Source organism: Protopterus annectens, chromosome 7.part0 (genome assembly GCF_019279795.1).
Source record: "Protopterus annectens isolate FY-2018-M chromosome 7.part0, PAN1.0, whole genome shotgun sequence".
Classification (NCBI taxonomy): Eukaryota; Metazoa; Chordata; order Ceratodontiformes; family Protopteridae; genus Protopterus; species Protopterus annectens.
The window spans coordinates 263,810,711-263,836,117 of record NC_056739.1 but is presented as its reverse complement, the minus strand read 5'-3'; the positions used below and the strand labels follow the sequence as shown (position 1 = coordinate 263,836,117).

The following is a 25,407-nucleotide window of genomic DNA, read 5'->3' as shown; positions in this document are numbered from 1 at the left end:
TTTAGATGAGATATCAGGGTTTATATTGAAGCCTTCAATGTCTTTATTTGTTCTTATGACATTAGCCCATGGTTCCATTATTAAAGTGAATAAAATGGGGGAAAGAGGACAATCCTGTTTAGTTCCTTTTAAAATTTAGATATTTTGTGAAATATATGTACCAATTTTTATATATGCCTGAGTACCTTTATATAAATGGGTAATTAGATTTACAAAACTGTCTGAGAAATTTAGACATTTAAGTAATGTAAACAGATAGGCCCAATTCACAGAGTCAAAAGTTGAATTTATATCTAAACTTATTAGAGACAGATCTTTCTTTTTCTTATTTGAGTAATCTATAAGGGTTAATGTTCTTTTTATATTATCAAATGTATTTCTATTAATTATAATGCCTGTTTGATCTTCATCAATCACATTTGGAAGAAAATTCTTCAAATTGTCTGCATAGATGTTCATAAACATTTTATAGTCAAGATTCAGTAAGGAAATAGGTCTATAAGAGGGGCACTTAGTAGGGTCTTTATTAGAGTTTATTATGGGTGAAAATAAATGTATATTTCAATGAAGGAGGACTTATAGACTCAGTCTGGGCTGTTAAAAAGACCTTTGGTAGTAAGGATAAAGCGCTTTTAGGTATGATTTTATAGATTTCTGAGATGATCCCATTGTTCCCTGATGCTTTGTTTAATTTAAGTTTGTTAGCTTGAATTTGGATATCTGTATGTGTAATATGCTTGTCTATTAAGTATATTTGTTGTTTATTAAGATGTTTATTAATGTATTTGTTTATAAATCTTTTTATGATTTCTTTTGATTCCATAATAACTTCATTATGATTACTTTTATGAAAGCGCTGCCTGAATTCTTCTAATATGTCTTGTATGTTATAAACATTCTTTTTTTAATTAGAAATATCTTTATTATGATTGTGTTTACTAAGTCTTTTAGTTTTGTTTTTGAGCTTATTTACGTATTTGGGACTATTTGAGAAGGACAGAAATTTGTATTTTTCCAGACTAATCATTTATGTTACTATTTGTGTTGTCTTCTTTATGATTAAGTTTGAGAGTATCTAATTTATTCTGCAACGTCTGTAGATCTTTAACCCAGAAATTTATTTTATTACTATACCAGTTTAATATTTTCCCATATAAGTAAGCTTTTAGGGCATCCCAGATGTATATGATGCCATTCTCAATTCTGAACAAGTGTATTGTTCTTCATGTACAGTATTTGTAGCATAATGCACAAAAAACATTACCTTAAAGGTAATGTGTAAAGCTGTTTCTCCTACCATTTCGTTTCATAGTAATTATAATGTTATCACACAAACTAACACACATTTTTTCTATTTGCTTCTGCCACACATTCTTAACAGTTACAGTAAGTACCTGGTCATTGGTAGTCCTTAAACCTAAACTTACTATTTCAAACTGATTTCTGGAACAGCAGCATCTAGATGTGTGGTAAACTTGTATAAGCTCATATGAAAACATTTTACTGGTGTTTACCTTTTCTTTATATTTTTATGGAAATTTCAATGAAAACTTTTAATTTATGTATTGACTGACATTTCAGACTACTTCCAGTGGTGATATCTTGGGAACTTTATCATTGTGTAATTCAGTATGAAGGTTGCTTTGCACAACAATTACAAACTCACACTTTAGAATGGAACTGCTCAGAGACAGCATAGCAGTGGGGCTCTAAACGTATGGTAAACATTTTCCACTGAATAAAGACATTTGCTAAATTTAAGAAACCTAGCTGCTCAAAATCTTGATAGGTTTCAGTTTACTGACCTGCATCTTGTAATAATCAGTTCATTTGGCCACCTCAACATATCACAGCTTTGTTTGTTTCTTTCTGTATAAGGAAGTCTGACTATTTGTACCTCAATGACCTAAAGATAATATTGTATAAAATATTGTATTAAATATTGTAAAATTATTTTATGGCAGAAGCTAATTGATGATAGTGCCATAGTTCATTAGTAAAACTTACTTTTTACCGAAAGCATTCGGCGACTAAATTTAAAATCATCATCATAAGGATTACATTTGTGCTGAAGGCAGCTGTAAAGTTTTGGAAGCAGATTTCACTATTATGACACAAATTACACAACATTATTTCTTCAGACTTTGTTATATGTTTGTCACTTGCAATTTGTCATATGCATGTTAATATGATTTCATATATTTTCAAAGGAAATGTTCACATTTGTTGCATATAGCTATATTTTCAGCTGAGTGTGCACAGGTTTGCAGCTTTTATTTTTCAGGCAGCCAAAGTAATTACTTAAATTCACTGGTTGTAAATTACCAAGTAATGTTTCGAAATATAGCTCTCTAGAAAAGATAATTGACAATATTCTGTTATATTTGCAGTGCCAGCACTGACAAATGCATGTTTATTTACAAGTGAACTCTGAAAGTAAAGATGAAAACATAAGAACCCATTGCTATTTCTGCCACTCTGTCCCGCTTCAAGAATCATAAATATTTGCGAATTTTCCATTTAAGCAACAAAGAACTAAGTGACAGGTATGACACATCACCAGATGTAATTAATTTCACAGAGCAAACATTGATAAAGCTAATATCAGACAACATTAAAATAATTGAAATGTCTATCAACAGGGTATAGCAGTAAACAGTCTTCAGAAACAAGCAGTTATCCTAGCAAGTGTGTTTTCAAATCTAAAAAGTCATAAATGCTATGTAGTTTTAGTGTTTAATGAAAAATGCAGTAGTTAACTGTATGTGATCTCTGATTCAGTCTGTCAAAAGCAAATTTGTGTGCAATCACGTACACAAGAATAACCACAGTTTCACCCATTACCAAAAATTACTTGGCACGTGTTACTTTTTAAGAATGTACTATGCCTTATTTGAATTAATTACTTGATTTCGTACAATCATTCATCATTTTGGTTAAATTTTAGTTATAAAAGTTTAAATATTATTAATCACGATTACGTGTGGTTATAGTCACAGGAAAGTGGCTATATTTCATTTATTTATTGACATTTGTTTACCAGGAAAGTCTGACTGGGTCAAAAGAGTACAATTTCAGCAAAGGCCTTGGGAGAAAAGCTCCACTTAATGGAGAAAAAAAATTCAAACATGTTACATAAGAAACAACTGAAAATATTTAAAAAATAAATAATATTGTAAGGCACAGAGACATACTAAAAATATGTTGCAAAGAGAACAATGAGAAAAAGTAAAGTAAAACACTATATGTAATTCTGGAGAGCAACCTAGTAATAAGTAAAAGTTATGAGTTTAGTTCAATTGTAAATATAAAGGGGGGAGAGATTAGGATTTGTTAGTAAAATGAGAAGGAGGTAAATTAGAGGGATTTGTGGGAGCATTCTAAGGCACTATAAAATGACATAGAAAACATGTTTGGATGTGCTTCTTTCCTCCTGTGATCAACCAGGAAAAATACATTTTACAGCTGTCACAGTGAAGTGTTAGAAAAGGCAGAAACATCCTAATAGTCACTCCAGATATGAGACATAAATCTTACCTTAAAATATAATCACTGTCATTTAATTTCAACACTGTTTGCATTCCTAGGGCTGTGGAGCATGATGTTCCCCACCATGCCACCATATATGTCCAGTATATGTCTGGATGCTATACTGGCTTCCTGCTTCGGACTCCACTGCTGTTACCATTCATTAGTTTTTGTGGCACTACAATATGACAACACTAAGACAAGCAGTAACAGCTACTGCCACACTGTGACCCCCTGGCATGGCATACACCAATGTAGCTGGCTGAAAGAGAGGAATGTAGTCAGAGCTCTATGCACCACTACAGTATGACAGCACTGAGCCCCATATGCCACCATAGTGTGACAGCAATAAGACAAATGGTAACATTTCCTGAGGTGTGCATCCTTACATAAATTCATTAAAATAGCATACATCAGTAACTGTAACATCATATATAAAAGAACTGTGCACTCTAATTTTAATAGGAAACTAAAGTCTGTCATAACAATAATTGGTACAACAAACCACTGTTGTTATGTAGGTATCAGGTCATTCTGATCAATGGATGAATTAAATCTAATTTGGAAACCTTGTGCTCTTGCAGTTATGGAAATACCAATGTGCATTATTAGGTTTTGTAAACAAATCTGGTAGCTGATGATGCTGGGCACTGACTCATACCTCTAACTGTACTGAAATTCGACTCATATTTTTACCCTATACATGTCTGTCTTAATCCCAATTCCTTCCTAAAACTAGTGACTTTTGGAGAAAAGGTGGTGAATCACACAATATATATGGCAATAATTAGAGTTATACATTTCTTTTACTTCAGAAAATGTATATTAATTTATAGAATGTTATTCTGTCAATGTCTCAAATTTATATATATATATATATATATATATATATATATATATATATATATGATATTAAATATATATATATATATATATATATATATATATGTACCCCTACAAAACCACTGAGTCTGCGATCTCTTGGCCCTCCTCAGAAAACATACCTGAGATTTTTCTGAAAAAGCTGAACATAAGATAATACATTAGAGGAGGGACCAAGAATGTCAAGTTGCACAGGGTGGGGACTTTAGGGCAGACTGAAGAAACACCAACACAAGTGTCCTAGTAGCTGCCAGTAATAATATTATTATTATATAACATCATGAAGTCATGGAGTAATTCATAATGAGTTTTAGGCTGAGTGACACCGAGATTTTGGTCATAAGCCCTAAGACTTCCCTAAAATCTCCTGATAGCCACGTTCCCCAATACAAATCAGTGTCACTTAGAAAATGAAACTTGTCGCTGTACATACTATGCTCTCCCATAATAATGATATAGCTCAGTGTATTCCGTGAGAGCAAGAAACAGTTTATTCTAGATTATACCTAAGATCTACAAATATATCTAACTGTAAACTGTATCCAGTCTGATCTGTTGCAATTAGCTACCTTTTTGTTTGTCGATATCTCAATGTTTTCCAGCGGATGAACTGCTCACATACTTGTTTTATTTACTGATGCTGTTTTTATTTTTTATTTTTTACATCCATTTTTAAAGCTATTAAATCATTTAAAGGACCTTGGATGTTTATCCTTAAGTTACACTCTCACAGACTGACACATTCATAAATACTGGTACTCATTTAGAAGCTAACTGCGTAAGTTAACACATAATAATATTTTTTGACTATTAAGTTTGCTTCATGTGTTGCTCATACTAATGATTTATTGGCATTAGACTTATCACATTATTTTACTTACTATAAACGTCTGTAGTGGAGCATGGCACCATTCCACCAAATAAGCACGCCACGTTGCACATCATGTGTTTACTGTGAACCAGGATGAGAAAACTGTCCAGGGATGCAGAGCATCAGACTAAGAGAAAATGGCATCCATGTTGTCTGTCGATTTTATGTAGGAAACTGTGTCCTGATGTGTAAATAAGCACACGATATACCTAGGAAATACACATTATTTAAAAAAGACATATATTGATGTGGGTGACGCAAAATATAAAATGTGTTATCCAGCCCATGAGTGCTATTTGGTATTTTAACTTTATCTGCCACAGGCATGTTGACACCTGATAGCAGACTCACCATTCAGTTGGAGTAGTAGGGTGTATAATCAATCTTTATAAAGTTATGATCGGTTGGGACACCAGTTCAATAACGCGACTGAATAATGGACTTCTTTTCTTTGCTCTTTGTATTGCTCCCCAAGCCTGTTAGTCCTCCTATCATAAGAGGTATGTTATACACACACATACACACACCCCTTCTCTCTGTTGTCTCTCTCTCTCTCTCTCTCACACACACACACACACACACACACACATACACACACACACACACACACACACACACACACACACACACACCTTCCTGTCCACTCTCTCACACACACACACACACACACACACACACACACACACACACACACACACACACACACACACACACACACACACACACACACACACATCTAATTTTTCTCTGCTCTCACACAGCCATACACTTGTACAAATGCCTGCTTTCTCACACAGTAACTTACCACTTTATCTGTCATATGAACGGCTAGTTTAAATTACACAACACACACACACACACACACACACACACACACACACACACACACACACACACACACACACACACTTTTCTTCTCATACAGAGAAACAAACTGCAAGTTTAACAAGCACACATACTCATACCCTCATACACTCACTCACACTCACCTCAGCACAGCTAGTTTAAATTCCACGGTAAGTGCAAACTGAGTTTACATCCGCGTCTGCATGCTTGCATTTGAAGCACATGGTCATCCTTAAAGGAGAAGATGCTGTCACCACAGAATGTTTTTTTTTTTTTTTTTATTTATTGTTGAAGCATCTTAAAAGTGGGAGGGCACACCCCCTTACCCTATGGTTCCAGCACCCTTTTCTGCACACCAAAATTGGGATTTAAAGGAGCCAATCAGGAATTCATGGCTCCCTATTATTTTGAGCCCAAACTAGGGAATACCAAGGAATTTGGTACAGCTGAGAGGTATGATGGGCCTCTATTATAGGAAGCTTAAGGTATCACACAGCTGTTTTTTCTTGCAGTTTTTACTGCATGGCAGCCATACTCCAACATAACAAGTGGGATGTAGAGTGCAAGCACGTGCTATATTCTATCCAGTGAGAAGCAGAGTACAGTAGTCTGTCATACTTTAATATAATCAACAGGAAGCAGACTGCAAGGGCCGGGCTATCCATACTTCAACATAACCAACAGATAGCATGTATGTATTGTGGGTGCTGCCATTGTAGAGAAATGGCTATGATACCCCAACATCAATGGTGTATATTATCAGCTGGGCTGAGTATTGTATGCATGTCTCTGCAACTGAAGACAAGGATGATGATGTCAATGTGAATTCATTGCCGGTAATGATGCCCAAGTGAGGGTTGGGCTAATTTTGCACAGCTGTCTATAGATTCCTAAAATGACTGCTTGATATGTTATTATAAACTAGGAGGAGAGTACCTTCCTAAGTTTGATCGTCATAATGTACTGCCATAGAGTCCCTGGGGAAAGAGGGATGACAGACATTTTAGTATACTATTATTCCATTTCCTTAGTAAACTGAATGAGATTCTCAGTGGGATAGCTTGAATAATATCAAAAGACTTTGGAATAATTAGGAGAAGTAAAATTTCAAATGGAGAATTCCGTTTTCTACTTACTCACATTGAATAAACTACTGGATCAACTGTACATCCAAGTCCCTAGTGTGCTGAATTGCCAGAGTCAATGTAATACCCAAATATTTAAAGGACTGAAAGGAAAATTGTGCCTGACCTTGACAGTGTAAGAATAATCTACCTAACTTACATGACATTAATACTGACTTTGTGGGATTAACTTTATAGATGGAGAGAGGCTGCCAAGAACAGAAGATGTCCCATATAGCAGGCTGGCTGACATCAAAGAGTGAAACAATACTAATTTCATGAACTTTAGTCCTACTTTGACTTAGGAATGGTGTCCATTACTGTCATGGTATTAGAAACCCAAAGTATTTGGAGAAATAGAAAAAAAAAAAAAAAAACAGGTAATGCATCTAATAGGTCCATCCAGAAATTTCAGAAAATCATCAGCAAAGGAGGCAGCCCCTTCTTTTATTTTACTGGAACAATTAATGCTAGATCTGGGACTGAGCATATTCCATAGCAGTTAGACTAATGACTCAGTAGTTATTATCAGCAGTAAAGGAGCCAAAGGGCACCCTTGCTGAACTCCTTTGGAAATGAGAAACGGTTTAGAAATGTAGTGTCCAACATGGAAAACCACCTGTGAGCACTGACATAGTATAGCTTCTGCTTCTATAAATATACCAGAAAAGCAGTAAAGGGTTACAACACGGAAGAGATATGGCCATGCAATGTTATCAAAAGCCTTCTTGGTATCCACAGAGAGTAGTGCTTTGGGAGTACTACTTAAATGTCTCATCTCTGTCCATAGTGCTGCACTCAGAATATGACCCCACAATGATCTATCGTTAATAAATCCTGCTTGGTCATGCTTGGTCATGATGTATGAGGCAGGGCAATATTGAGTCTGCACTGAAACTCATGCAGATGTTGCTGTCAGTTCTGAGTTAAGAAATCAATCTGCAATTAGTAGGAGAAGTTGAGTCCCTACCTTGTTTAAAGAGTGGAAGAAGGATGGACTGTTTCCAAAAAGGTGGTGGTAGTGGTGGTGGTAGTGGCTTATAAATACACTACTGAGCAAGTGTTCCAAAAGATACTTACTGCTCTTGAAGGAAGCAACTTATACACCTCTGAAGGGAGCCCATCACTTCCAGAAGCTTTATTACTTTTTAAGTTTTTAATTACTGCAAGGACTTTTTAATTTAGTGATGGGATTCATAAGGTCAGATATTTGATCTGGTGTTAAAGCTGACAATACAAAGAATTTAAGATATAAATTCGGTGATAGAAAGTGATGGGACATCAGTGAGTCATCCTTATGCATTTGATGCCTATCTGAAAGACTGATAGGAAAAGTGTTTTGCATTCTTTCTACATTTCCTAATCAATCTAGAGTATAGTTGTGGAGTGATTTCACAGTATTGGAGATGCAGTCTGTCCAGTTTCTTTTTTTTTTTTTTAAGAATGTCTTGAATATGTCTTCCGATCCAAGCCAAGACTTTTGCGAAATTAAGGGTCCTAGAGGTAGCTTGTTGTTGTTGAATGAAATGGTCCTGCTCTTGCAGAAACTGTAAATCTTGATTCATTTTCTCCACAGACAATTAGTCCAGCACTGTAGATTTGCACGCAAAAAACCAATATAGGTCTTCCCAAGGATGCAAAGGGGATAACCTTCAATCTTGTCTGCTGCTAAAAGTTCCTGCATAGCTTAAACTAAACACTTGGAGAAGTCTGTAATTCATTTGTAAAATGGAGGAAGCCACCATACCTTAGGAGGTAGAAGGTCTCGGGATGGGAATATAGATTTTATGGCATCATGGTCGGAATATGGATGTGAAGTCACTTTATAGGTGGGGCAAGGATCTAAAAGGCTGCCTGCTGTGTATATTCTGTTTATTTTCAATTAAGTGCCAAACCTTGTGGAATGATATGTGTACTGAGTCGGCCAATAACCAATGCAAAGGTCAAGTATGCCAGCGCATGTCCCCTGTCCAACCCTTATTAAATTTGGTTGCAGAAGTTGAATAGAATGGCCTTAAAGCTGTAGTATCCCATTTATCCACAAGGCAATTACAGTCTCCTGCAATGACCACTGAACCCTTGTTGCAATCTTCAATAAAGGGAAAATATTATGAACCTTCCTGACTCTATAGCAAGATGAAGATAAATAGAGACAAATGGTGCAATGTTTTTACTCCTGAGGGTTACCCCAGCTATTTCACCTCCAGTAAGAGAAAAAACTGTCCAGAAGCTTTATGTATGGACAGGTATTTTTGATTAGTATAGCAACCTCCTTGTGTTTTGCAGACAGATGCACAGAGAAGGTAACTATGTTATAGCCTTAAGAGGATAATTTAGCTCCCTGTCTGAAAGAAGTGCTTCTTGTAAAGCAAGCAGGTCTGGGTAGCATTATTTATCCCAGGTGTGAAGCAGGCTCGTTCTCTGGGGAGTTTCTGCCATTTACATTTACACTAAGTAACTTCATCTGATTGACTCTTAGCATGACACTCTCCCTCCTCGGTCAGCTCGCCCATACGATCATTCTGCCTATTATAACAAAACAGTAGCTTGTCTAACGACTTGCAAAAAAGGAATGGTGATGAGAACTGGTGAGCTTCCCATAAGACACACAATGATATAAGCGTGCAGAACATATAAGCTAACTTCAAAAAGAAAAGTAATGCTAACAACAATGTATGGTTTAAAGTTAAAGCAAAACAGTAATCAGAGCTGCAATATCCACTACAATACATGCCACACTAGGTGTCTTCCAAGGTAATGGGGTATGCCAGTCCTTATCATCTCCTAACAACCGCCTCAGGAGGAGAAGTCTGTCGAAGCGAGTCTGACCAAACACTGAGCTAAGAACTGAGTTCCAGAAAAAATAAGGAAAGATAGTTATAAGTACAACTTTGTATATCAAAGAACAGGAAAACAATGTGCTGCTACTTAGTTTGAATTGGCTACGAATTAGTTGTGCATCCAGGCTAATGTCATGAAATATGAAGACATCCACAGCATTGGGGAGATGGCTAAAAATGAATCTATGAAACCTTTAACATAGACAGATGCCAAGCTTTAAGTGTGAATTCCAGGTTGTATGCCAATCGGTTGTTTAAATGTCCTTATGCGGGGTGTAGCATATGCCTCAGTCCAGTATCATCACTGTCACTCTCAACCTTTTGGGATCTGGAGAGGCAATAGTGAGCTCATACCAGCTCATATTGTCAGTTGACTTCTCTTTTAGACAGGTAATGGCTTTCTGCCATTGTTGAGAGACTGGCAGGATCTCCATGATAATAACTCAAAGCTTTGCTGGAGAAGTCATAGACTCTTTCATCCCCTTCTCTTTTAAGTAATGGTGGGAGACATATTTTCCTTTTGGTAAGAATTTGCCTTGAATTATTGTTACTGAACCTTATTTTCTAGTCTAAATATGCTATGGCTTTTTTTGGTCCACAATGTATGCACAACTTTCTTCTTTTGCTGAAATAAGAGAAAATGGACAATAACTGGCCTGGCAGGGGGCATCTTATCATGATGTGGGAGTGAGGGATCTGTGTGTCTGCTTCAATATTAATTTACATGAAGCATCCGTACTCAAGGTAGTAGAGATCTATGCTTGAAGAAATTTGAGCATTGTCCTTTTGTTCTGCACCCTCCAGTCTGGGGATGCAAATGGTGTTCAGTCAGCTCCTTTTTTGATTATCTGCTTGCTTGTGTAATGTTTGTATGAATTCAAGCAGGAAAATTATTTGATGTTCTGCTTCTGTGAGCCCCATGGCCAGATCTTACATAGTTTGTTCAAGTGTGCCTGCATGCTCAGCGATTGTCTTAGCAATGGACTGAATATGTAACACCTCTTCATATAGGTATTTCTGAAACTCTTCCATTTAAATTTGTAGTTGATTTATGGATGCAGTTAACTGGGCTGAGTGGGTCTGTGGCACTCATATCATCTGTGTTGAGTTCTGGCAAGGAACGTGGCCAGACTGTAGCCAGGATAACTCTGGCCGTCATTTGTGAGTTTTTCAGAGGTATACACAGAAACTGAATCTATTACGCATAGAGTAATGCAATGCCTGCAGAATTAATTTATTTATTTATTTATTTATAGCAGTGCTGGTGTAACTATAATATGTTCTGAATAAGAAACTTGTGTTGGTGGTGCTCACATCAATGTACACAGAACAGGGAACCCTGGAATCTGAACAAAAAATCTTCAGAAGGACACCAACTGACCTTTAATTTATTACTGATGTGTTAGCACAGAGAATTGAAAATATCAGCTGAAAATATTTTTTCCCATGATCTATTGTTTGATTCCCTCACCCTCCATCTGCCTTCTGTGTGACTCTAAGCAACTCAATTAACCAGTTAGTGACCCCAGACTGAGTCTGAAAAAGGTGCATGTTCATCAGCTCTCTGCCCCAGTTAACAGCTACAAATAAATACAATAAAATAAAAATATTTGAAAGGATGCTATAGATGTAAAATGCGCTTCCTCAGAAAGCAAACTGCCGCAACATCATGTTTATTCTGCTGTTTAAACTTTTTAACAGAAATTAAGGTCAGCTGGAAACATCACTGTGGAGTTTCTTTCTTTTTCTCTCTCTACGATTTCTATCGGATTATACACAGGAGTGAGTTTTGCGTTCATACTTTAACACATGCAATGAGAGGAAGACTGCAGAGCACATACATACTCTTGACATATCCAACAGAAGGCTGTGTGCAGGGGTCAGCAACATTTAAATCTAATAGTGTTTTATCCAGTGACAAATATCCTCAAAGCAAGTATTTGTCAATGCTAAAAATATGACTGAAAGATGTCCAGCTTCTGAATTTTGAAATGAGTGTGCGTGCATGTGTGCCTAAAAAAAATCCTGGTTTAGTCTTTTTCTCTTATAGTAAATGTCTAATTTCTGTTGTTAAATTTTTTTATATTATATGCCTGGAGCTTTTCTCCCTGGACCTCAGCTGAAAAAGGGCTTCTGCTCAGTCGGACACTCCTGGTCAACAAATGTAAAATAAAATAAATAAATAAAATGTGTGATATATGTGAAAGATGCCATACCCGTTTTCTGAGATGGGAGAATGGAGTAAGATACTGAGAAAACTGAAAAGGTGGTATATAAACAGAAGTAAAAATGTATTTTCACATTATTTTTTATGTTCATGTGATAGAACAAAATAATTTTGATATAAGCAGACAGAAAATCTGATTGACTCTGCCTTACAAGATGAAGAAATACAGTTAGTGAAACACAGATGAGCATGAACTTGACTCTGCCATACAGAAATGGAGTACTTAATTATAGCTACTGTCACCCACAAGTCAGAATACATTGAAAGATATATTGCCTTTCTCCTTACAAGTAGTGCAACCTACAGCTTCAGTTTCACTAATGAAGAATCGAAATACTGCTAACGAAGAGGACTGCACCCCCTGCAGACCTCATCCTTTAATATCGCCATACAACCTCAAGTATTATAATGATGATATGATGTAATGAAACAATTGGTTATAACCTAGAAAAAATTGCCAGTGTCATGACGTTATGTGACTATATAAACACAGTAGTTTGCAGTATTGCATAATATGCAGTATTACTGCTCTATAGTTCAAAATGATTCTTATTACACTATGCCAAAAACACAGTAAAATTATAACTGCCTTATAGGGCAGTTAATTTTGGATGGTAATGTGAAATGCCCTTTTGTGGATATAAAAACAAAGTCATGTTGAAATGCATATGAAAGTGAAAGCTATCAGTGTTGTAAAGTAGTCAAACTGTTATCGTAACAGTCTGGTCAACGTACTGAAACCTATTAGTAGTTACACAGCTGTCCGTCAAGCAGTATTGCTTTTTACAATACATGTTTAGTGCTTTCTTGTGATCAAAATAAATAAAATTATACCACTCTGAATGCACTACTGTCAGAACAAAGTCTGGTATGATATCTAAGATGCTGTCTGAATATGATGAGTGACAGTCACCAGTTTTAAGATATAGTCTAAACAAAATGGATGTGTTCCATGTTTCAAAATAAGCAGGCTGTCACAGGCTCATAACATTGACAATATAACTAGTAAGATTTTTTTAACAAGTGCAAGTGAGTCTAATTCAAAACAATAGAAGTAAACCATCTTACCAGAAACTTCATTTTGCAAAAATAATTGTGGAATTATCTTTTAGAATGAAATTTTGCAATAGCGAACGGTAGTTCACAAGCTAAGATAAAATGGATGGCATACTTAAATATATTAATAATTAGTTTTGATTGAGCATTCACCAAACTAAAAGATGTCTCATAACTTTCTGAGTTATTTTAAATGGCGGATTAAATATTAAATATGAGGTTTTACATCCGCCATCCCATCAAATGAAGTCCTACGCCCATACTTGTTAGACTGTGCCTTTCAACTCTATCTTTTTCATCTGAAGTGTTCTATAGTTTGTATCTAGATGACTTAAAATTGGGTAAACTGATTACATGTGTTACAGATAGGGCATGTCTGCAAAAGAACTTGACTAAATTGACCATTTGGGCACAGGAGAATAATATGCTGACTAACGCATCAACAATTAATCATACGAGTGAATATTTAATACAGTACACAGTGACTGAACTGGAGATTAATTTAAGGACCTGGGTAAATGAGCAGACCCAGCATTGAGTTTTTCTAATCATATCAATCAATTTTTTAATGACAGTTATAGAAGTATAGGTTGCATAAATCTGAACTTATTGTTTGTTAGTTACATTAGACTCAAACTTGAATATGGAATAACAATATGAAAATCATCTAAGAAAACAAGCATGAGTAAAATGGAAAGAGTACAGTGGAAACACACCGAGGACATCAATGAATGTGAAAATTTAAGTTATAAATTAATAAAATATCTGAACTTGTATAGTGTTTCATATAGATATTTAAGAGGAGAACTTATTTAGACATATAGGGCTTTTGGAGACTACTTCTGGGAATGATTAGGGTTATCAAAAGTAGCAGAAAATCATCAGACAACCTGTATAGAAGATGAGAATTGTATTAACTGGTCCTCTGAGAGACCAGTTGATGGAAGGAATAGACTATCAAATTACATTAAAGCAACCACTAGTTTAGATTTTTTTTTTTAAGAACAGCCTGGACACATATTATGGGAACAACTGTTTTGGTATACTGGCAGGCTAGAAGGGCATTAATAAGGCCTGTGTTTGAAATATGTGTATGTCTGTCTGTATATTTTTTGTACTGTGATTGCAATTTACTTTTTTTTTTCCATACTTCTTTTAGCCTATTTAGTTTCAAATCACTGTTCAAAGTTCCTAATTATATCCTGTATTTTCTGTAATGTATTGGTTACATTTTCTGTATGCTTATTTTGTAACTTGTGGAGCTTTTCTCCCCGGGTCTCCACTGAAAATGGGCTCTTAGCCCAGTCAGACATCACCCGATTAACAAATGCAATAAATAAATAAATAAACATATTGCAGTGAAGTTAAAACAAACAAAAAATCATTGTATTAAAGAGCAGTTGTTGCATAACATCATAAGGCAATCTTCAATGGCTAGAGATAAACGTTAGCATAAAAGCATAAGAAACAGAATATATTTTGACCAATGAAAACTGATGAAGCTATAGGCATAGAGAAAAATATTTCAGTTAAGGGACTGAGATATCTGAAGCGGTATTTTTATAATGAAAAAGAGGAAATGAGATAAAATAAATCTGTGGAAAAAATGTTACCCCATAATCAAAATGTTTTAATGTTAGTTAACTTGGCTCTGGTAGTCTGAATGTATCAAAAATAATTATTTGTACTGCTAATATGGATTACATATTGAGTATGACTCAAACATGCTCTCACAATACTGTGGTTAAAGTAATTTATGGAAATTATCTTGCCTACAGTACAAAGAAGTAACTGATTCAAAAGCAGAAACACTCATCTGATATTATGTACTACATGTATCACACATCAAAAGAGAGGTGCATTGAGCAGAACCTAACACCACCATTCATTATAGTGGTGGACTGAGTGTCTTCTCATAACACTAACTGTTCAGGGAATAGCAGTAGTTGTGGTACACAATGTAGTGTACTAGTATTTTTTCTGTAGTTACACACAGCAGTGTGCGCCTTACAGTGATAGCAACATCTACACTACAGTTACAGGCAACACAATGTGCTCTACAGTTACATACAGCACCATTTACAGTACAATTACATACAACATGGTTTGCCTTAAAATTACATATACAGAGCAACTACATACAGTACAATGAGCTCTACAGTTACATGCAGCACCATCAACAATTAAATACAGCATAACCTATACTACAATTACATGCAGCACAATGTACTCTGTAGTTAGACACAGCAACATTTACATAACAATTTCTAGTAATATGGTGGGCCATACTGTTATGTACAGCACCATCTAGACTGCAATTACATACAGCACTGTGTGACTGTCCAGCAGTTACACACAGCACTATTTAACTGCAGCTGTATAGAAATCCGTCTGTACTAAAATTACCTATGCACTGTGTGTCCTACAGTTACATACAGCACCACCTGCACTATGATTACACCTCATTGTGCTCTACAGTTACATACAGCACTATCTACACTATGATTAATTGCAGCTCACTGTACACTACAGTTACATGCAGCACCACCTACACTATGATTACATGCATTTCAGTATGCCCTCCAGTTACATACAGCACCATTCACACTATGAATTCATACACCTCTGTGTGCTGTACAGTTACATACAGTACCATCTATGCTATGATTAAATGCACCTCAATGTGCTCTTCAGTTACATTCACACCATCTACACTATGATTAAATAGATTTCAGTGTGCTCTACAGTTATATACAGCACCATATACACTATGATTACACACATTTCAGTGTGCCCTCCAGTTACATACAGCACCACCCACATTATGAGTTCATACTCCTCTGTGTGCTCTACAGTTACATACAGTACCATCTATGTTATGATTAAATCCACCTCAGTGTGCTCTGCAGTTACATATGCACCATCTACACTATGATTACATGCACCTCAGTGTGCTCTCCAGTTACATACACACCTTCTACACTATGATTAAATACATCTCAGTGTGCTCTACAGTTAAATACAGCATCATCTACACTATGATTAAATACACCCCAGTAAGCTCTATAGTTATATACAGCATCATCTACACTATGATTAAATACACCTGTGTGTTCTGCAGTTACAGCACCATATACACTATGATTAAATATACCTCAGTGTGCTTACTGTTACATACACTACCTACACTATGATTACATATATTTTAGTGTGCCCTACAGTTACATACAGCACCATCTACGCTGAGTACACACACTTCAATGTGCTTTACAGTTACCTATAGCACCATCTACACTATGATTACATACATTTCAGTGTGCCCTAGAGTTACATACAGCACCACCTATACTATAATTAAATACACCTTAGTGTGCTCTACAGTTACATACAGCACCATCTACATTATGATTAAATACACCTCATTGTGCTCTACAGTTATACAGTATCACCTACACTATGATTAAATGCACCTCAGTAAGCTCTACGGTTATATACAATCTCAGTGTGCCCTACAGTTACATACAACAGGAACTACACTGCATCTACAAGCAGTAGAATGTGCTCTACAGATGCATACAGCATGATCCGCACTACAACGGCATACAACACATGATATCTACAGTATCTACAGTTACATATATAATCAACTACACTACAATTGCATACAGCACCAGTGTGCCTAAATTTACATGCAGAGCCATTTACAATACAATTATATATAGCATAGTGAGCCTATTGTTACATACATCACAACCTGCTCTACAGTATACATCAGTGTGTGCCCTACTGTCAAATGCAGCGCTGTTTGCCTGCAAATGCATATAACATTGTTTGCACTGCAATTACATAAGCACTTTGTGCCATAGAGCTGCATGCAGGAATATGTGCTTGCAATTATAGTACCACGTAATCTACAGTTAAGCACATAAAATACTGCATATCCTACAAATGTATAGAACACTATATGCCTAAACTGCACTAAACAATTACCTACAGCAACATGTGTGCTCAGTTACGTAACTAGAATCTAAGCAAAAGTACCATCAATACAATTATTACATATATCACATTATGCCCTATAACTGTATACAGTACTGTGCGTCCTGTAGTTACATACAGCATTGTCTACCCTGCATTTACAAGCTTCAGTATTTACTATATATGTATATACATAATTTAGATAAGTACCCTAATACATCAGCATTCATATTTACATGCAGTACCCTGTGCTCAATAACTGCATGCATCCTACACTTGCTTATAGTGCTGTGTACCCTGCAGATACATAAAGCACTGTGTGTCCTACTTACAAATATCATCCTTTACACTACAGTTACATATAGCAATGTATGTCCTACAACTTCATAGAGTACAGTATGCCCTACAGTTACATACAGCAGGAACTACACTGCATCTACAAGCAGTAGAATGTGCTCTACAGATGCATACAGCATGATCCGCACTACAACGGCATACAACACATGATATCTACAGTATCTACAGTTACATATATAATCAACTACACTACAATTGCATACAGCACCAGTGTGCCTAAATTTACATGCAGAGCCATTTACAATACAATTATATATAGCATAGTGAGCCTATTGTTACATACATCACAACCTGCTCTACAGTATACATCAGTGTGTGCCCTACTGTCAAATGCAGTGCTGTTTGCCTGCAAATGCATATAACATTGTTTGCACTGCAATTACATAAGCACTTTGTGCCACAGAGCTGCATGCAGGAATATGTGCTTGCAGTTATAGTACCACGTAATCTACAGTTAAGCACATAAAATACTGCATATCCTACAAATATATAGAACACTATATGCCTAAACTGCACTAAACAATTACCTACAGCAACATGTGTGCTCAGTTACATAACTAGAATCTAAGCAAAAGTACCATCAATACAATTATTACATATATCACATTATGCCCTATAACTGTATACAGTACTGTGCGTCCTGTAGTTACATACAGCATTGTCTACCCTGCATTTACAAGCTTCAGTATTTACTATATATGTATATACATAATTTAGATAAGTACCCTAATACATCACCATTCATATTTACATGCAGTACCCTGTGCTCAATAACTGCATGTATCCTACACTTGCTTATAGTGCTGTGTACCCTGCAGATACATAAAGCACTGTGTGTCCTACTTACAAATATCATCCTTTACACTACAGTTACATATAGCAATGTATGTCCTACAACTTCATAGAGTACAGTATGCCTTACAGTTACATACAGCACTGTATGCCTTACAAAGATATGCAATGCACTGTACCCTACAGGTATATTTAAAGTAGTGGGGGTGTGCAGGGCTGTTCCCTCAAAATTACTCTTTTTAGGTTTATTGTCATTCTAAAATATTAGAAGGGCAAGGTTTGCTTGTTTACTTTGAATTAAGTGGCTTCATTATACTGAATATTTAATCTAGACCAAATCACTAATACAATATAGACCCCTATTATATACGTAACATACACACACACACACACACACACACATACATATATATATATATATATATATATATATATATATATATATATATATATATATATATGTGTGTGTGTGTGTGTGTGTAACCCATTCTCCATACGCATTTATGTGCACACACTCACATACATGTGTGAGTGTGTGTTTATGTGTATACATTACAAAACAAAAGGGTTAAATTTATTCCTAAAGATGTACAGAATGAAAAGTACAAACATACAACAGATACTACACACACACACACACACACACACACACACACACACACACACACACACACACACACACACACACACACACACACACACTTATTACTTGAGATTTACTACGTGAAGGTTTAAAATGCTGCTGCTTACAGGAATATCTGCCGTACCATACTGCACTCTGGATTCTTGACTACTATAGGGAATTAATAAAGTCCTTGCTCTTCTGTGTTATTTGTAAACTGGGAAAAAACAATAGCTCAATAGCTGATTACATGATTGTTGCATCTGTTTGGTAAGGCAGTGGTCTGGCAATCAGTTAATGTACCTAACATTAAAAACTCAAGGTAGGAATTCTGTACTATGGGTGATTTGTTATTTTAACACATGAAATATTGAAAGTGTCAGCATTTTCCTAATTGTTTGTGTGTGTTTTTTGCCCTGTTTGCTTGATGCATTCTGTTTGTTTAACTTCTCTTAGAAATACAATGAACTAGTTATACAGATGCAGAATAAGTGCTTATTCATTTTGTAGAAGTCTACATGGAGCGAATAAATGTTTCTCCTTAAGACAAAAACTTGTTGTTTTAGCTGTCTCTGAGATGGTAGCATGTTAGTGACGGTGCAGGAAATCAAAACTGACAGTTTACTTTTTAGAAAAGAAAAGAAAAAGAAAAAAAACAATGAGAATTTTCTTTGTTTTTTTTGTTTCTCAGAATGGCACATTTATTTTCTGTACCCACTAGTAATCCCTCTGGGGACTAACCTTTCAAGGAGTTGGCACATCTCATTGTCACTATATGGGATGGGAAAAATGTAACAATATTATAAAAAAAGCCACAACTAAGAATTTGTTTATTATTTCAGAAAACAACTCTGGAAAACTAGGCACCTGACATTTTATGTGGTGACCTTCAAAATAATTGTTGACAGGACTGAAGTTCATTGGAGCTGGTCCAGAGCAGGATGTAGGTAGATTAGGATGTTTGTAGAAGGCAGTTCAGAAATTAACATTGGTGAGGTGAGCTCCTACCAAGGTCTTTGTGCTAATCAGTGCTACTGGGAAATTTGTCAAGTCTCATTACAGAGAAGATTGTGTTCCCTTAGTATCAAATATGCTATTAGGTTGTTGGCTTGGTAGACTGCAAGTTTAGATAAGGCTAAAAACAAGAAAAAAATATTACTTGGAAAAGTGTAAGATGAAACCAAAGAAGACAGAGAAAAATATAAAAAAAGTAAAGAAACAGCTTTAGGAAGCTTATGAGGGCTGTAAGGCAGAAACATGAGGAAAATGTAACTTGCTATATAATAGTAATAAATCATTTTTAAACATCCAAAGCAATAAAGTAACAATGGCTACCTCTGTCTTAATATTATAGTATACAACAGTCTAGGTACAGGCTCTAAAACTTAAACTACTAGTTTTTAGATAAATTAATACACAATGAAAGAGGGTAAAATATGTTCTGGAAATATATTATTAGGCTCCCAATCATGTATAAAATCAACATAATGTTGTGGAAAATACACCTAAGCTAATAAAGCCCCATACAGTGGCAAGCCCAGAAGGTATTAATTCATTTTTCCTAGTGTTTTTTTTTATAAAGAACATCATCATGTCTCTCTTTCAGAAATCTTTTCACACAGGATATGCCCACAATGTACAAAAGGAAGCTATAGTTGTAGTTGTAGCAGTCCCTAAGGGAGGGTGCCGCATAGGATGAATACCACAGACCTAAAAATCTGACATGCATATTAGGTAAATGTGTTGAAAGAATCCTACCAGACTGTATTGTAAATATGTTAAGCTCTACGCAAGACTTAAATCAGCATGAGTTCATCTCTGGACATTTATGGTTAAATAATTTACTTTTATCAGTCTGTCTGGGAAGCCTTAGACATATGGCTGTCTATTGATGTGGTATATCTAGACCTCACTAAGGCCTTCAGTTCAGTTCAGCATGTTATGATTTTATCACTGATGATAGAGAACAACATAATGTGAGATGGATAAAAATTTGGATAGATCACAGAAGGTATAAGGTGAGAATTGGGAATACTATCTCAATGTTTAGATGTTTAGCTCTGGTGTCCTGTAGGGATCAATTTTGAATCCTGAATTATTCACTATATTTACGTCTAGTTTTCTGACAACTAGTAAGTTCTGGTTAAGTAAACATGCAGATACCGCTAATACAAGATTGATAATTAGAACTATTGAGGAGCAGTATAAAGTACAAGGTCTCTTGGAAAAATTGGAAGCCTGGGCAGAATCCTGACACATGGAATTTAATGTTAAAAAGCAAGGCTTATGCATTTTAAAAGTTGTAACCCATAAAAATAACAAACACAAAGGAATCAAGTCCAGAATCTACTCCAAAGTAGTTTTATTAAAGTGCTTTTCGTTTCCCAAATAGAAACTTCATCAGAATACAGTTTCAAACTCAGCCTACTCAGTTTATAGTAAACCCCTAATAATTAGCATAAAGCCATTAACATGAATAGATTCCACCCCGTTAAAGGTGTATTTACAACTACTTTAAAACTTGTGCAATAATATGCTTATAAACATATATACATGCATCAATATCATGAAAAAATACATAAATATATCAAAAATGTAAAACCAAATTTATTTTATCATTAATTAACATTATTATCATTACAGATTAATTAACATTAGATGAAATTAACATTACAGATAAAAGTCAGCTTTTAACCTTAAAATGGAGCTAATGGAAACTGCACTGTTTAAACCTGGATAGTTGCTAGCATTAGTCCGTAGTTGCCATTTAAGCTCCTTTTGTTCTAAATAGTCAAAAGACCACCTCTAGACCCTAAAATAACCCTAAAATAACCTGATCAATTATAACAAATCTAAAATCATGTCCAGCATTTTCAATAACATGCTGCCAAAGCATTTTTACTTTCCTTTTTTTTAATGTCATAACAATGCTGATATACCCGGCTCCTGAAGGTGTTAATGTTTTTTCCAATGTAATAACCTTGACATTGTGTGCACAGGGCTAAATAAACAACTGCTTTGCTACCACAGTTATATATCGCCCATAATTAGGGATATTTACCTCACTGGTTTCTATCATGTAGAGAGAATATCATTGCACAAGTTTTAAAGTTGTTGTAAATACACCTTTAAGGGGGTGGAATCTATTCAAGTTAATAGCTTTATGCTTCTTATTAGAGATTTACTATAAATTTAGTAGGCTGGGTTTGAAAATGTATTCTGATGAAGGTTCTATTTGGGAAACGAAAAGGGCTTTAATAAAACTACTTTGGAGTGGATTCTGGACTTGGTTCCTTTCTGTTTGTTATTTTTATAAGTCTGAGTGGATTTTCAAAAGTTATAACCCATGTTACCCTTATGCAATGTACAACTTAATTTTGGTGAAGGTTGAGATAAGTGACTTTGACATTAAGATTCATAATAAAGTATGTTTTAAGCTGAACTTAATGGATATAATTGGGAGATACTATTTGAGATTAAATATGTTCTCTGGACTATATCCAGCAGAGACAAGCAGTTCTGCTTCTGATATACATATCACTTGCTAAGTCAGTTAACGATTATGGGGTATCTATTTGCAGTTATAACTACACACAGGGAAGAGCACTTGGAAGGGTGCAGATAAATTTTACTAGGCAAGTAAGAGCTTTGAGGGATTAAAATACAAGAAAAAGTTGGAAACACTGTCTTTTTACATTGTTAATTATAGAATGGTTAGGGGAAGACTTAATTGTTACTTATAAAGACATGTATAATCTATGGTGCAAGTATTTTGATTATTAAAAAGGATCTCTAGTGACCAAAGATAATAATGTCTGTGATGTAAAAACAAGTAGAACTAGTATACGGATGAAATCATTCAATTGCAGAGCAGGGAGGTGGTGGAATTTAGTCCCGCTTAGAATAAGAAATATTGACATGCTTGCTTCTTTTAAAAATAATGTGGACTAATGGATAATTAGTGGCCACTTTCTTCATGCATGTTGTTGGTAAACTCTGCAAAGGCCTTTTAAGGCTCTGAACTTGATGTAATAACACTGAACATGAACAATACATCTGAAAATATGAAAGGTTTGGGAGGCATACAATACTGCAATATTGGAAGTTTGTTTTAATTTATTGCAGAATAACTACATTTAAAATTTGCAGAGGATGATTTTCTTTATTTCAGATGGTCTGAGCATATGCCAAAACTACCACTATGATCTCTTTCATGGGGGAATTGAATACTTCCGCTTTTATAATATAGCTGTTTGAATGGGTGAAGGGGCCTGTCATGGATATCTGGTTTGATTGGGTGCGGAGGTCTGCCATGGATGGTTGGATATTTTATCTGTCTTTCTGTCTGTCTATCTATCTACATACCTACCTACCAATCTATCGTTCCACCTGTAGCTTTCTCATTATCTAGGGTTCATGTTATTATACAAATATAGATTCATATGCAAATAGAAGACAGTCTAGCTGCAGACAATCACAAGTCTAGTCAATAACCCATATTTAAAAGTTTCTGCTAGCCTCAATGAGGGCTTTTTTTATATTCCTATAACTTTAACTCTAGCAATATTTAAGTAAAGTTCATTAACAGAGCACAATGTGACAAAAGGAATCAGTAAGACAGGTAACTAAATTTTGTTGCTCAAGCATTATATAACAAGTACAATGAATGGTTCCGTGAAGCAGACAACAGTATGTAATAACATTTCCTTTTGATTTTCATAGGTTCAGAGGTATTAGGCTAGCTGCCCTTGTGAGACATTTTAAGCATAGCCATTTTTTTTTTTTATGATTGAATTACCCTATCCCATTTGATTACAGACTGATCTTACCCATCCCATGGTCGATACTTATATATGTATATTAAATAGATCATACCACATATAATTTGATGGGACCTATGCATGGGATAAAACATTTAGTAGCTGTATCCATTAGTAGTGTAAGGGGCAGTCCTGTGATAATTTTTTTTGTTTCCCATCTGTAGATCCAAGTAGTACTTTAATATACAAGGATGAGCTTTATTTTATGTGGATGGGAACTCTGTTCCAGAGCAGTGCTATCCACTGCTAGATTCAAACCATTCTATTGATGTTGCTGAAGAGGTTTAGATCCATACACTGCATATTTCTGATGCAGGTCTGACTTGCTGATGTGCAGTAAATCCATTAGTAATGGGTCATAGGATGCCTTGTATGTCACACACAGGTCACCTCTTAGCAGTCTGCAGGATGCCAAGGATAATGACAGAGCTTTGAGTTTGAATTTTTTCAATTCTGTGTTACCATTTACTCCATCCAGTCTAACACATCCATACCCACTATGACACTTCTAAAAACTACAATCTTTCCTTTGAGTCACGAGTTTGGAACAGTGCAGACAAAAACCTGCAAACCATTTGCTTGGAACCATCATTTGCTATTTACATGATTGGTTTATCACTCTTTTTTTAAGATTAAAATTTTCATCCTTGAATTTACTGCTATATATTGGCTTTCCACCAGTGCTACCACCATTTGTGAAATCTGCCTGGCACATGAATTTGGGAATTATTTATTGGACCATAGATGCCTTGTACCCAAATCATCTTTTGCTAGTTCACAAGTCACAAAAGTTCTCTGCTGTTTCTGGGGGGACATCCCTTCTTAACTCAAAAGTGAGACAGCCAGCATTCCCACCATTAATACTTATTTCCAAAATACAATTAGGTCACTCACTTCAATTAATTATTATCTAGGGAACTAAAAACTTAATATACACAGTATTCTCTCAACCGACTGATTTGCATACTCCAGAGAGGAAGAGTTCTCCGCAAATCAACCTTTAAGTAAGAATGATGGAGAAAAAGAAGCACCTCGTGGATGATGTCCACCAATAAGAATGTCATTGACTTTTCTAATAAACAAGCATAAGTCCAGGCTGTGGTACATTTCATTGGCCTGTTAAGACTGTCACCACCATGTAGGCAGGACTAGTACTGAAAAGGGAAAGATGTCTGAGCATTTTATGTAATTATGATGAAAAGCACCCAGATTGCAAACATCCACCTTATTAAATCCCAGCTCATCAAACACAGCTTCCGGAAATGAAAGCATAACTTCAGAAAATGAATAAGTATCAATACAGAAACTTCATAACTCTGTGTAACAAAACTTCTATAATTAGCAGACTACTAACATTTTAAACTGGCCCTTACCTTTTACACAGTCACAACATATAACTGCTTTATTTAGAAATCAATGCAACATGTCTTTCATAAAATATGAGCAGTAAAAATTTGTTCTTGC

The 25,407-nt window shown here is 35.4% G+C and overlaps 1 protein-coding gene across 2 annotated transcripts in view; it reads right to left on the bottom strand.

Annotated features, from left to right (window-relative positions):
- The window catches only part of LOC122806386 (leucine-rich repeat neuronal protein 2-like), a 1,426,491-nt gene that overhangs the window by 74,479 nt on the left and 1,326,605 nt on the right, over positions 1–25,407 (bottom strand). The gene's annotated exons all lie outside the window — the stretch shown is intronic.